The sequence below is a fragment of the Sturnus vulgaris genome, chromosome 2, assembly GCF_052056855.1.
Source record: "Sturnus vulgaris isolate bStuVul1 chromosome 2, bStuVul1.hap1, whole genome shotgun sequence".
In the NCBI taxonomy this organism is placed as follows: domain Eukaryota; kingdom Metazoa; phylum Chordata; class Aves; order Passeriformes; family Sturnidae; genus Sturnus; species Sturnus vulgaris.
In genome coordinates, this window is record NC_142244.1 from 118233532 (window position 1) to 118248899 (window position 15368).

The following is a 15368-nucleotide window of genomic DNA, read 5'->3' on the forward strand; positions in this document are numbered from 1 at the left end:
ATTCTTATTCCTATTCTTATTCTTCTTATATATATTTCTAAATCGTTATTATTCTTCTTCTTCTTAAATGTACTTTTAAATTCTTATACTTATTCCTATTCTTCTTCTTCTAAGTGTTCCTAAATTCTTATTCCTATTCTTCTATGTATTCTTAAATAAGTCTTCTCCATCTTCTTTGTCTTCTTAGTCTGTCTTCTTCCTGTTCTTCTTTATCTTCATCTCCTTCATCTACGATGTTATCTTTGTTTTCTTTGTATTCTCTGTGTTCCTGGTCTCCGCCTTCCCTTTTCATGGCTCTGCCCGTGGCCTCAGGCAGGGGCAGCGGAGCAGCCCCCGCAGCGCCCGCAGCGCCCGCCTGAAGCGTGAGCGCCGTTTGCTGGGGACACACGGCTCCAGGGCCGGTTCCTCAACCCACGCCTCGCGAGGGACGGGCACTGGGAGCCCATCTGCAGCAAAAGCTTTGAATTTTTGGTCTTTGTCCTCTGGTGGCAGCTCCAGGACACTCACATCATCCAGTTTGTCATCGTCTGGGCAGAAGAGCTTGGTCTCAATGCTGGGCTTGATCTTGTCTTCCCAGTTCTGCAGGGGCTCCTGGTCGTTCTTGTCTTCCAAGGTGGAGTTTGCTGAGGTTCTGCTGCCATCCCCTCCTGTTACAATTTGGCCAACGGGTTCTTCCTGTGATAATTGGTAAAAGATTGGTGTTAATCACAAAAGCATTGGGGTTTGTATAAACCAGAATACTAAGCTCTGAAGTGAAGCATGGACACTAAATAAAGGAAATTATATGATTAAATCATTCTGTTTAAAATCACCTTGTTATGTTATATTATGTTGTATTATGGTACATTATATTATGTTATTTTTTTCAAATAAGTTGTATCAGCTACCAGCTTGCAAAATCGGATTTCCCAAAAAGCCCTTCCTGCCTTTGTCTGATCAATACTGCCTATCCCAAAAACCAGACTCCCAGAACTTCTCTGGTGGTCATCTCCAAGGACCAGATGGCAATCTGTGACTGATTATCACCCAAAGGCTTTGTGAATTTGTGGACAACAAGGAACCCCAGTATAAGAAGAGGCTGCAAACCAAGGTTGGGTGGAGCCTGGAGTGGGCAGTGACCCCTCACGTTCCCCAGCGCTGCTTGCTCTTTCTATATCAAATAAAGCAATCTAAATTTTGCTGAATGTCGAGACTTTTGTCTCTCATTTATAACATTCCCAGCCGGAAATGTCCTCACAACTGATGACATCTCCATCAGCCAGCCCTTGTTCAATGTATTCTTCCCATTTGGAGGGGTCTTGGGAGCTGCTGGCTTCTCCCTGGGACAGATCTTTCTCCGTGCATTCTTCCCTGTCAGAAAGTTCCTGGGACAGCTCTGGGGCACTCACCAGGGAAGGCTCCAGGTCATCCAAGAATTGCAAAACTTTCATTTCCTCCTTGGAGTCGTCCGTGGTCTGCTGCCCTGCCTGCCCTGACCCCGCTGCTGCCTCCTCAGCAGCTCCGGATGGGGCAGCAGCTGCCGGCTCGGCCTCCATGGAATTCTGTGGGGAAGGAGAGGCACTGCTTGGGGCACGGGCTGCCTCTGCTGCCACCTCTGTGCCCACACGGCTGCCAGAGCTGGGCCCCACAGGGGGACAAGGCTGGGGCTCCTTGTCACTCACAAGGGTCTGTCCCAGATCTTGGAGCTGCTGATGGCATTTCTCCCTTGGGACAGCTCCTGCCTGCTCACACGTTCCTCCCATTGGGACAGCTCTCACTCACTCCCATCGTCCCATCAGGGCCGCTCTTGGGGGCACCTGGTCCTTGGGACACTTCCTTGTCCCTGCTCTCTGTCACCTGGGACAATTCCAGCTCTGCTGTCTGTCCCATGGGGACATGTGGGAGTGCACATCTTCATCCCACACTCAGAATTCTTGGTACCTCTCACCTTCCCTCTGGGACAGCTCTTGCACATCGTCCCATTGGGAATCCTCTGGGACACTCCTATCTCTGCAAGGACACCTCATGGGATCCCTTGTGTTCTTCCCACCCCAGCTCCTGCTACCCTCGCACCTCTGTTTCCCACTGGGACACCCCTTGTGCTGTGACACATTGTTCCAATTTGAGCACCTCTTGCCTTATCTCACCCTTCTCTTCCCATGGGTACAGCTCCTGGACTGTGACAGATTATTCCCATTCACAGAGCTCTTGGTGTGTCTCCCCCCTGTACTGGGAAACTTCCTGAACTCTCACACGTACCTGGACTTTCAGTTCTCCTCCTGTCTGGTAGATCTCTCTCATGATGTCATCTTCCCACTGGAAAATCTCTTCATCATTGTCATCGTCCTGCTGGGAATCCTTCTCATCACTGTCCTCCCACTGGGAATCCTCATCATCAGCATCATCCCACTGGGAATCCTCATTGGTGTCATCCCACTGGGAGTCCTCCAGGTCACTGTGCTTCTCCCACTGGGACAGCTCTCCGTCCATTTTGGCAACGGCTCCCTCCTCCTCCTCAGTCAGTGACAGTGACAGGGCTGAGCTGCCCACTGCCCGCACCACTGCCCGCTGGGGGCTTCCAGCCAGCTGGGCAAGGCCTGGGGGACCGGCAGTTGGAGTTGCCCTGGCCCTTATCACTGTCACCTGCTGCTCTCAGTGACCGGAGCCGACAGAACCAGGGAGCGGCTTCCACCTCTGAGAGTGGCTCTCCTGGAACTGAACACTCCAGGGCTCTGCGCCCCCTTACACACCCAGAGCCACGGTGGAACTCCCTGATGTCACAAGGGTCTCTGGCCACCGCCATGGCCCCCAACACCAACGGCCCTGACACGAAGCTCCACCGTTACCAAGGGCCACCCCGGCACCCCAACAAGAGTGGAGCAGACAGGAACTGGCACGGAGCAGCCCCCGGACTTTGTGGCCTTGTGGCCCCTGCTGTGCCCAGAGCCCTGAGAGGCTTTGGCCACGCTGCCACACGACAGCCCCAGCCCCACACTGCAGAGCCCTGCGTTTGCAGGCTGCGCTGCCCAGGGCACGAGCAATTGGCACAGGGACGTGCCAGGGACTTGTGGGCAGCGGCTGCAGTGCCGCGGGAGGCCGGGGAGCAGGGCTGTCCCTCAGGGCTGTGCCCGGGCACCGGGGCTCGTCCCTGCCTTTAGCAGTGCCAGCCAGGGGCAGCGAGCGCAGCCTGGGCGCCTTTGCAGGGCACGGGAAGCTGAGCGGGCCAGGGGCACCACGCGAGGCCGGGGCCATGCACGGGCACCTGGCCAAGCTGCACCAGGGGCACCACGAGAGCCTCGTGCGCTTCCACCAGGCCAGGGGCGGCTGCTGCAGCCGGCTCGGGGCAATGGCCGAGCATCGCAGCCGCTCTTGCAGGTGTCCCCTCTGTGTCCCTGCGGCGCCACGGGCACAGAGCCCGGGGCCGGGGCTCGGTCCCTGCTGCCCCCAGGGCGCTGCCGAGGGCTCCCCGCCCGCCGGGGCCGGGCCCGGGCGCTGAGGGAGCGGCGCCGCCATTGCTGCCGCCCTCAGGGGCTCTGAGGGGAGCGCGGCTCCCGCCAGCCCCGCTCCGCCCGCACGGGCAGCACAAACATGAAGCACAAAGACACACGGCGCTGAAATGCTGCCCGTGCCCTTCCCAATGCACTCGCACAGCGGCCCCAAGGGCTGCGCTCGGCTGCGGCACCATCGCCCCAGGACGCAGGAATGTGAGATGTGACACTAAACCCACAGGGCTCAGTCTATTTGGGCGAAAAAAACGAGTGTTTTCGGCTACTTGGCAGAGAAAACCACTTCTGATTCCATTATGCTTTTGTACACTGCTCTTGAAAGGCCGAACAAATACGAGAAAGGTATAATTACAGGTACATGTGGCTCAGAGGGTATAAAGGGGTAGTTCGGTGCAACATCTCTACTGACAAAAGACAATAAAAGAAAAACTGTGCTAGAAAATCCTTACACAGTTTTGTCACTCGTTTTTCTTGTCTTCTTGAACTTTGGAAAGTGTTTGCTGTGCTCTGCTGTATTTTGGAAACCCTGAAGCAAAAGCGAGCAGCATCAGGGCAGCAATGCCCGGCTGCTCCAAGGCTCCAGCCTCGGTGTGGAGCTCCCGGAGCGCTCGCTCGCTCCAGACGGGCACAGAAGCCCCGCTCCTTTCCGAGGCTGCACGGAGCACACAGCGAGGAAATCACAGTTACTGCTCATGCCATGGGCTTGCTGGGCATCATTTATCCACAGCCTCCTCCAAGGCCGGGCAGTGAGAGGAGACAGATCAAGGGTGCTTCTGGATCATCTGTTTTCTCTCAGATTATCCCACTCCTGGCACTGCTTTGAAGTGCCAACCTACAGGTGGGACCACACCTGACATCTCCTAAGCCTCTGCTCTGGGCTGCAGCCCTGCAGGGCAGCTCCACCAAGAACAATTCCTTTTCCCATTGCACGAGTCTCCTTTGGTGTGGAAAAGAAAGAAAGGACGGAAAATTCCTGTGTTCCCCTCTCTCAAGGCTGCAGAAGTGCTCAAACTTCCCTCCTGCTGCTCCCACAGACAGGAACGCTGCCCTAGGGACTCTCTGCTCTTGGGCATTGGGCAAGGGAGGGGGAGACACTTGGTTGTCCCTGTGGACAGAAGAAATGGGTGAACATCCCATCCCAAACATTCATGTGGGATTTGTCATCCTTCCGTGATCGTTATTTGGTTTTGGAAAGCAGAGGGGAGGAGGAGAGGCCCAAGAAAGGAACAATCCTTCAGTGACCCTGCCAGGAGGGGCAGTGAGGGGGGTCGGGCTCTGCTGCCAGGGAACAGGGACAGGACAAGGGGAAACGGCCCCGAGCTGTGGTGGCTTCGCTGTGGCGGCTGCACAGCCCTGCTGCAAAGGGGTTCCCAGCACGGTTCTCTCTCAGCCGGGCTCCGCGGGCGCCTTTCGTTTGCCTGCAGAGAGCAGGGACAGCCCTGCCCTGCCGGCCCAGCCGGGAACTCTCCCGCTGCCGCTGGGGCTGAGCAGTCACTGCTCACAGGGGACTCCGTGGCACTGAGAGTGAAAATGCAGCAGCACCTCGGAGACACAGCAAACGAAATCCGGACACTCTTTTCTTGTCTCTTACAAACTTTATTAGAACATACACTAATTCTTCAGTGACAAATTGTTCAGTCCTTCTTAGGTAATTTCTTGGGAATAATATCTTGTAAATACAACATTTTTTAAATATCATAGTCTGTAATGTCTAAAGTTTATGGATTCTTAACTACTCTTCTTCTATACTCCTTCTTGCTACTCTTCTTTTTATCTCCTATGTATTTTAAAATTCAAATTCTTATTCTTATTAATCTTCTTCTTCCTCTATTCACTTTTAAATTCAAATTCGTATTTCTGTTACTCTTCTCTTCCTATATTTTTAAATTGTTACTATTATTCTTATTCCTATTCTTATTCTTATCCTCTTCTTCTACTTCTATTTCTTCTTCTTCTTCTACTTATTACTATCTTCTATGCATTTTTAAAGTATTCTTTTTCTTCGTCTTGTCTTATTTCTTTTTGCCATCTCCGTCTTTGTCACTGTCTTCATTTTTTTCTTCATCTTCATCATCTTGTCTTCTTCGTCTTTGTCATCTTCATCGTCTTCTTTGTCTTCTTCATTGTCTTCATCATTTCATTCGTCGCCTTCTTCGTCTCCTTCGCTGTCTTTGTCTTCTGTGTCCTGGTTTTCCTCCCAGTGTTTGTGCCCCAACTCCCGTGGGTGCTGGCAGCCCCGGCTGTGCCGCAGCCGTGCAGGGAGGGAGGCTGTGGCAGCAATCCCTGCTCTGGGTGCCCGCTCTGGTTCACGGCTCTGGCCGTGGCCTCAGGCAGGGACAGCGGAGCAGCCCCCGCAGCGCCCGCAGCGCCCGCCTGAAGCGGGAGGGACGTTTGCTGGGGGCAGCCGGCTGCCCGCGGAGGGCCTGGGCTCCCAGCTGGGCAGGCCAGGGCCTGGGGGGGCTGTGCGGGGCACACACTGAGCTCCCTTCCCTTTTTGCTGGGACTGCTGCTTCCCTTTCTGCAGCAATCCATGGCTCCAGGCCAGCCCGTTCCTCCTGCTGCTGCCTCACAGCCTGCATCTCCAGGCCAGCCTGGCTCAGGCTCTCCCTGCTGCTGCTGTGCTTCGTGCAGAGCTGAGCCTGGCTGCTGGCCGCAGCATTGAGCAGCACAGGGAGCGGGCTCCGTGTCCCCAGTGCTGTCCAGGGCTCAGGGAGGACAGAAGGAGCTGCTGCCTTTTTGTGCTGCACAGCGAGAGGCTGGGGAGGCTCCTCCTCCTCAGGAGCTCTGCTCGGGGTCGCAGCTGCCAGCTCGGTGTCCGTGGCACTCCACAGGGCACGAGAGGCGCTGGGCAGGGCACGGGCTGCCTGTGCTGCCACCTCTGTGCCCAGCAGCTCTTTCCTTTGGGCCTCCAGCTTCTCCTTGTATTTCCTCAGTTTGGACAGCCTTTTGAGTACTCGAGCTCCGTCCTCTTCCATCTCCTCAGCACCACGATCATTGAGGAAATTGGCTTCCAGCCATTCCAGCACCTTCTGATGCCTGGGCATTTCCTGTTGTTCTGCCAGTTCGGGTGACGAGCCTGAATCTGTGTTTGTGCCACCGAGCAGGGCCCTCCTCGTCAGCTCTTCCTGCTCATGTTCTTCCCAAAGGGAGAGCTGTTCGCTGTCAACTTCCTCCCATGGGGACATGTCTCGGACATCATGGTCTTCCCCCAAGCTCAGCTCTGTTTCATGTTTGGAATCTTCTGGGGAAAGCCTCTCATCCTCATAATAATCCCCTTGGGACAGCTCTTTGTCGCTGTCGCTCTCCCCTTGGGATGGCTCCTTTTCATGATTTTCTTCATCTGGGGACAACTCCTTGTCGCTCTTGCAGTCCCCTGGGAAGAGCTTGATGGCCTCTTCAAATGTGAAGATCTCCTTGTTGCTTGTGATGTCTTCTGGACCAACCTCGAGGGCCTCTTCCACTGAGGATATCTCCTTACCTGTCAGGCTGTCCCCTGAAATGACCATGAGGGCCTCTTCCAGCAGGGACAGCTCCTTGTCACTCCTGCTGTCCTCTGCAACAACCTCAATGTCCTCTTCCACTGAGGACACCTCCTCATCTGTCAGGTTGTCCCCTGAAATGACCATGAGGGCCTCTTCCAGCAGGGACAGCTCCTGGCCACTTGTGCTGTCCTCTGGAACAACCTCAATGTCCTCTTCCACTGAGGATATCTCCTCATCTGTCAGGTTGTTCCCTGAAATGACCATGAGGGCCTCTTCCAGCAGGGACAGCTCCTGGCCACTTGTGCTGTCCCTGGAAAATTCCTCAATGGCCTCTTCCACAGAGGACAGCTCCAGGTCACCTGTGCTGTCCCCTGAAACAACCTTGATGGCCTTTTCCACTGGGGACAGCTTCTCGTCACTTGAGCTGTCCTCTGGACCAACCTCGATGTCCTCTTCCACGGAGGACAGCTCCTCATCTGTCAGGCTGTCCCCTGAAACCACCTCAATGTCCTCTTCCACTGAGGACAGCTCCTCCTCACTTATGCCGTCCACTAGAAAAACCTCAGTGTCATCTTCCTTTGGGGACACCTCCTGGTCCCTCCTGCTGTTTTCTGTACCAACCTCAATGTCCTCATCCACCAGGGACATCTCCTCGTCATTTGGGCTGTCCTCTGAAACAACCACGATGGTCTCTTCCTCTGACGACAGCTCCTCATCAGTCAGGCTGTCCCCTGAAATGACCTCCATGTCCTCTTGCACTGGGGACAGCTCTGGTTCAGTGTTGCTGTCCCCTGGAGAGAGCTCGATGGCCTCTTCACATTCAGACAGCAGCTCCTCACTTGTGCTGTCCACTGGAAACAAGTCGCTGTCATATTCCTTTGGGGACACCTCCTGGTCATTTGTGCTGTCCTCTGTGCTGACTTCAATGGCTTCTTCCTTGGGGGACAGCTCCTCTTCACTTGTGCTGTCCCTTGAAGTGACCACGATGGCCTCTTCCACTTGGGACAGCTCTGGCTCAGTGTAGCTGTCCCCTGGAGAGAGCTCGATGGCCTCTTCTACTTGGGACAGCTGCTCGTCACTTGTGCTCCCCACTGGAGAGAGCTCGCTGTCATCTTCAACTGGGGACAGCTCCAGCTCACTGCCACTTTCCTCTTGGGACAGCTCGCTGTCACTGTCCCTTTTCTCTGTCCCTGTGCCCGTGAGGCTGCTCTCCATGGCTCCAGCCCCCGCGGGGATGGGCGGCACAGGCAGCAGCTGCCAGCTCGGGGACACACGGGCTGTGCCCTCCTGGGCCACCCTTAGAGGAGACAACACCACCCTGGGCACGGGGGTGTGTGGCTGCCGAGGACAGGGGCTGCTGCAGGGCTGCGGCCCCTTCTCCCGTGCCCTCGCCAGCTCTGTGCCCCGCCTCTGAGTGTCCCTGGGGCTCAGCAGGCACGGCCGTGCTGGCAGCCGTGGCACAGGTGCCAGCGGTGGCAGCCTGTCCCCACAGAGGGACAGGGCCTGGCTCCGGCTGCCCTGCGGCGCTGCCCGTGGCTGCCCGAGCTCCACCCGTGGGAACCTGAGGGGCTGATGGTTTTTTGGTCCCACCTTTGGCTGCCCGAGATGCACTGGCGGCAGCTTGATGGGCATCGGTGAGGATGGGCAGGATGAGGAGGAGGCGTGGGATGGAGATGGTTCCCTGGGCAGGGCAAAGATCCTCGTCCTCTCCTGCCGCTGGCCTCTCCTTCCTGCATCATCCCTCACACTCTGCCTCTTCCGCAGGCTCAGCAGTGAGCCTTGGGTGGTCTGGGAGTTGGGGTTCTTCTCCATCTTGTCAATCCTGTCCATTTTCCTCGAACGTAGACAGATCCAGGAGCTGCTTCCTCTTCACAGAGTGGCTCTCCTGGAACTGAGCGATCCAGGGCTCTGCACCCCTTAAACACCCCCAGCCAGGGCAGGGCTCCCTGATGTCACAAGGGTCTCTGGCCCACATCATGGCCCACATCACAAAGGGCCCTGAGACGAAGCACCCACGTCACAAAGAGCCACCCCCGGCACCCCAACAAGAGTGGAGCAGACAGGAACTGGCACGGAGCAGCCCCCAGACTTTGTGGCCTTGTGGCCCCTGCTGTGCCCAGAGCCCTGAGAGGCTTTGGCCACGCTGCCACACGACAGCCCCAGCCCCACACTGCAGAGCCCTGCGTTTGCAGGCTGCGCTGCCCAGGGCACGAGCAATTGGCACAGGGACGTGCCAGGGACTTGTGGGCAGCGGCTGCAGTGCCGCGGGAGGCCGGGGAGCAGGGCTGTCCCTCAGGGCTGTGCCCGGGCACCGGGGCTCGTCCCTGCCTTTAGCAGTGCCAGCCAGGGGCAGCGAGCGCAGCCTGGGCGCCTTTGCAGGGCACGGGAAGCTGAGCGGGCCAGGGGCACCACGCGAGGCCGGGGCCATGCACGGGCACCTGGCCAAGCTGCACCAGGGGCACCACGAGAGCCTCGTGCGCTTCCACCAGGCCAGGGGCGGCTGCTGCAGCCGGCTCGGGGCAATGGCCGAGCATCGCAGCCGCTCTTGCAGGTGTCCCCTCTGTGTCCCTGCGGCGCCACGGGCACAGAGCCCGGGGCCGGGGCTCGGTCCCTGCTGCCCCCAGGGCGCTGCCGAGGGCTCCCCGCCCGCCGGGGCCGGGCCCGGGCGCTGAGGGAGCGGCGCCGCCATTGCTGCCGCCCTCAGGGGCTCTGAGGGGAGCGCGGCTCCCGCCAGCCCCGCTCCGCCCGCACGGGCAGCACAAACATGAAGCACAAAGACACACGGCGCTGAAATGCTGCCCGTGCCCTTCCCAATGCACTCGCACAGCGGCCCCAAGGGCTGCGCTCGGCTGCGGCACCATCGCCCCAGGACGCAGGAATGTGAGATGTGACACTAAACCCACAGGGCTCAGTCTATTTGGGCAAAAGAAACGAGTGTTTTCGGCTACTTGGCAGAGAAAACCACTTCTGATTCTTTTGTACACTGCTCTTGAAAGGCCGAACAAATACTAGAAAGGTATAATTCCAGGTACATGTGGCTCAGAAGGGGCAGTTCTGCGCAACTTCTCTACTGACAAAAGACAATAAAAGAAAAACTCTGCTAGAAAATCCTTACACAGTTTTGTCACTCGTTTTTCTTGTCTTCTTGAACTTTGGAAAGTGTTTGCTGTGCTCTGCTGTATTTTGGAAACCCTGAAGCAAAAGCGAGCAGCATCAGGGCAGCAATGCCCGGCTGCTCCAAGGCTCCAGCCTCGGTGTGGAGCTCCCGGAGCGCTCGCTCGCTCCAGACGGGCACAGAAGCCCCGCTCCTTTCCGAGGCTGCACGGAGCACACAGCGAGGAAATCACAGTTACTGCTCATGCCATGGGCTTGCTGGGCATCATTTATCCACAGCCTCCTCCAAGGCCGGGCAGTGAGAGGAGACAGATCAAGGGTGCTTCTGGATCATCTGTTTTCTCTCAGATTTTCTCACTCCCGGCGCTGCTTTGAAGTGCCAACCTACAGGTGGGACCACACCTGACATCTCCTAAGCCTCTGCTCTGGGCTGCAGCCCTGCAGGGCAGCTCCACCAGAAACAATTCCTTTTCCCATTGCACGAGTCTCCTTTGGTGTGGAAAAGAAAGAAAGAAAGGAGAATTCCTGTGTTCCCCTCTCTCAAGGCTGCAGAAGTGCTCAAACTTCCCTCCTGCTGCTCCCACAGACAGGAACGCTGCCCTAGGGACTCTCTGCTCTTGGGCATTGGGCAAGGGAGGGGGAGACACTTGGTTGTCCTTGTGGACAGAAGAAATGGGTGAACATCCCATCCCAAACACTCATGTGGGATTTGTCATCCTTCCGTGATTGTTATTTGGTTTTGGAAAGCAGAGGGGAGGAGGAGAGGCCCAAGAAAGGAACAATCCTTCAGTGACCCTGCCAGGAGGGGCAGTGAGGGGGGTCGGGCTCTGCTGCCAGGGAACAGGGACAGGACAAGGGGAAACGGCGCCGAGCTGTGGTGGCTTCGCTGTGGCGGCTGCACAGCCCTGCTGCAAAGGGGTTCCCAGCACGGTTCTCTCTCAGCCGGGCTCCGCGGGCGCCTTTCGTTTGCCTGCAGAGAGCAGGGACAGCCCTGCCCTGCCGGCCCAGCCGGGAACTCTCCCGCTGCCGCTGGGGCTGAGCAGTCACTGCTCACAGGGGACTCCGTGGCACTGAGAGTGAAAATGCAGCAGCACCTCGGAGACACAGCAAACGAAATCCGGACACTCTTTTCTTGTCTCTTACAAACTTTATTAGAAAATACACTAATTCTTCAGTAACAAATTGTTCTCTCCTTTTTTGGTAATTTCTTGGGAATAATATCTTGTAATTTCAACATTTTTTAAATATCATAGTCTGAAATGTCTAATGTTTATGCATTCTTAACTACTCTTCTTCTAGACTCCTTCTTCTTACTACTCTTCTTTTTATCTGCTATGTATTTTAAATTTCAAATTCTTATTCTTATAAATCTTCTTCCTCTATGCACTTCTAAATTCAAATTCGTATTTCTATTACTCTTCTCTTCCTATATTTTTAAACTCTTACTATTATTCCTATTTGTATTCCTAGTCTTATTCTTATGCTCTTCTTCTATTTCTATTTCTTCTTCTTCTACTACTTCTTTTCTTATAACTATCTTCTATGCATTTTTAAAGTATTCTTCTTCTTCATCTTGTCTTATTTCTTTTTGCCGTCTTCGTCTTTGTCACTGTCCATTTTTTTTTTAATCTTCTTCATCTTCATCATCTTGTCTTCTTCGTCTTTATCATCTTCATCGTCTTCTTTGTCTTCTTCATTTTATTCGTCGCCTTCTTCGTCTCCTTCGCTGTCTTTGTCTTCTGTGTCCTGGTTTTCCTCCCAGTGTTTGTGCCCCAACTCCCGTGGGTGCTGGCAGCCCCGGCTGTGCCGCAGCCGTGCAGGGAGGGAGGCTGTGGCAGCAATCCCTGCTCTGGGTGCCCGCTCTGGTTCACGGCTCTGGCCGTGGCCTCAGGCAGGGACAGCGGAGCAGCCCCCGCAGCGCCCGCAGCGCCCGCCTGAAGCGGGAGGGACGTTTGCTGGGGGCAGCCGGCTGCCCGCGGAGGGCCTGGGCTCCCAGCTGGGCAGGCCAGGGCCTGGGGGGGCTGTGCGGGGCACACACTGAGCTCCCTTCCCTTTTTGCTGGGACTGCTGCTTCCCTTTCTGCAGCAATCCATGGCTCCAGGCCAGCCCGTTCCTCCTGCTGCTGCCTCACAGCCTGCATCTCCAGGCCAGCCTGGCTCAGGCTCTCCCTGCTGCTGCTGTGCTTCGTGCAGAGCTGAGCCTGGCTGCTGGCCGCAGCATTGAGCAGCACAGGGAGCGGGCTCCGTGTCCCCAGTGCTGTCCAGGGCTCAGGGAGGACAGAAGGAGCTGCTGCCTTTTTGTGCTGCACAGCGAGAGGCTGGGGAGGCTCCTCCTCCTCAGGAGCTCTGCTCGGGGTCGCAGCTGCCAGCTCGGTGTCCGTGGCACTCCACAGGGCACGAGAGGCGCTGGGCAGGGCACGGGCTGCCTCTGCTGCCACCTCTGTGCCCAGCAGCTCTTTCCTTTGGGCCTCCAGCTTCTCCTTGTATTTCCTCAGTTTGGACAGCCTTCTGAGTATTCGAGCTCCGTCCTCTTCCATCTCCTCAGCACCACGATCATTGAGGAAATTGGCTTCCAGCCATTCCAGCACCTTCTGATGCCTGGGCATTTCCTGTTGTTCTGCCAGTTCGGGTGACGAGCCTGAATCTGTGTTTGTGCCACCGAGCAGGGCCCTCCTCGTCAGCTCTTCCTGCTCATGTTCTTCCCAAAGGGAGAGCTGTTCACTGTCAACTTCCTCCCATGGGGACATGTCTCGGACATCATGGTCTTCCCCCAAGCTCAGCTCTGTTTCATGTTTGGAATCTTCTGGGGAAAGCCTCTCATCCTCATAATATTCCCCTTGGGACAGCTCTTTGTCGCTGTCGCTCTCCCCTTGGGATGGCTCCTTTTCATGATTTTCTTCATCTGGGGACAGCTCCTTGTCGCTCTTACAGTCCCCTGGGAAGAGCTTGATGGCCTCTTCAAATGTGAAGATCTCCTTGTTGCTTGTGATGTCTTCTGGACCAACCTCGAGGGCCTCTTCCACTGAGGAGATCTCCTTACCTGTCAGGCTGTCACCTGAAATGACCATGAGGGCCTCTTCCAGCAGGGACAGCTCCTTGTCACTCCTGCTGTCCTCTGCAACAACCTCAATGTCCTCTTCCACTGAGGACACCTCCTCATCTGTCAGGTTGTTCCTTGAAATGACCATGAGGGCCTCTTCCAACAGGGACAGCTCCTGGCCACTTGTGCTGTCCTCTGGAACAACCTCAAAGTCCTCTTCCACTGAGGACAGCTCCTCATCTGTCAGGTTGTTCCCTGAAATGACCATGAGGGCCTCTTCTACTTGGAACAGCTCCTGGCCACTTGTGCTGTCCCTGGAAAATTCCTCAATGGCCTCTTCCACAGAGGACAGCTCCAGGTCACCTGTGCTGTCCCCTGAAATGACCATGAGGGCCTCTTCCACCAGGGACAGCTCCTGGCCACTTGTGCTGTCCCTGGAAAATTCCTCAATGGCCTCTTCCACAGAGGACAGCTCCAGGTCACCTGTGCTGTCCCCTGAAATGATCATGAGGGCCCCTTCCGCCAGGGACAGCGCCTGGCCACTTGTGCTGTCCTGTGGACCAACCTCAATGTCCTCTTCCACGGAGGACAGCTCCTCATCTGTCAGGCTGTCCCCTGAAACCACCTCAATGGCCTCTTCCACTGAGGACAGCTCCTCCTCACTTATGCCGTCCACTAGAAAAACCTCAGTGTCATCTTCCTTTGGGGACACCTCCTGGTCACTCCTGCTGTTTTCTGTACCAACCTCAATGTCCTCATCCACCAGGGACATCTCCTCGTCATTTGGGCTGTCCTCTGAAACAACCACGATGGTCTCTTCCTCTGACGACAGCTCCTCATCAGTCAGGCTGTCCCCTGAAATGACCTCCATGTCCTCTTGCACTGGGGACAGCTCTGGTTCAGTGTTGCTGTCCCCTGGAGAGAGCTCGATGGCCTCTTCACATTCAGACAGCAGCTCCTCACTTGTGCTGTCCACTGGAAACAAGTCGCTGTCATATTCCTTTGGGGACACCTCCTGGTCCTTTGTGCTGTCCTCTGTGCTGACTTCAATGGCTTCTTCCTTGGGGGACAGCTCCTCTTCACTTGTGCTGTCCCTTGAAGTGACCACGATGGCCTCTTCCACTTGGGACAGCTCTGGCTCAGTGTAGCTGTCCCCTGGAGAGAGCTCGATGGCCTCTTCTACTTGGGACAGCTGCTCGTCACTTGTGCTCCCCACTGGAGAGAGCTCGCTGTCATCTTCAACTGGGGACAGCTCCAGCTCACTGCCACTTTCCTCTTGGGACAGCTCGCTGTCACTGTCCCGTTTCTCTGTCCCTGTGCCCGTGAGGCTGCTCTCCATGGCTCCAGCCCCCGCGGGGATGGGCGGCACAGGCAGCAGCTGCCAGCTCGGGGACACACGGGCTGTGCCCTCCTGGGCCACCCTTAGAGGAGACAACACCACCCTGGGCACGGGGGTGTGTGGCTGCCGAGGACAGGGGCTGCTGCAGGGCTGCGGCCCCTTCTCCCCTGCGTGTCTCCCCTGAGTGTCCCTGGGGCTCAGCAGGCACGGCCGTGCTGGCAGCCGTGGCACAGGTGCCAGCGGTGGCAGCCTGTCCCCACAGAGGGACAGGGCCTGGCTCCGGCTGCCCTGCGGCGCTGCCTGTGGCTGCCCGAGCTCCACCCGTGGGAACCTGAGGGGCTGATGGTTTTTTGGTCCCACCTTTGGCTGCCCGAGATGCACTGGCGGCAGCTTGATGGGCATCGGTGAGGATGGGCAGGATGAGGAGGAGGCGTGGGATGGAGATGGTTCCCTGGGCAGGGCAAAGATCCTCGTCCTCTCCTGCCGCTGGCCTCTCCTTCCTGCATCATCCCTCACACTCTGCCTCTTCCGCAGGCTCAGCAGTGAGCCTTGGGTGGCCTGGGAGTTGGGGTTCTTCTCCATCTTGTCAATCCTGTCCACTTTCCTCGAACGTAGACAGATCCAGGAGCTGCTTCCTCTTCACAGAGTGGCTCTCCTGGAACTGAGCGATCCAGGGCTCTGCACCCCTTAAACACCCCCAGCCAGAGCAGGGCTCCCTGATGTCACAAGGGTCTCTGGCCCACATCATGGCCCACATCACAAAGGGCCCTGAGACGAAGCACCCGCGTCACAAAGAGCCACCCCCGGCACCCCAACAAGAGTGGAGCAGACAGGAACTGGCACGGAGCAGCCCCCGGACTTTGTGGCCTTGTGGCCCCTGCTGTGCCCAGAGCCCTGAGAGGCTTTGGC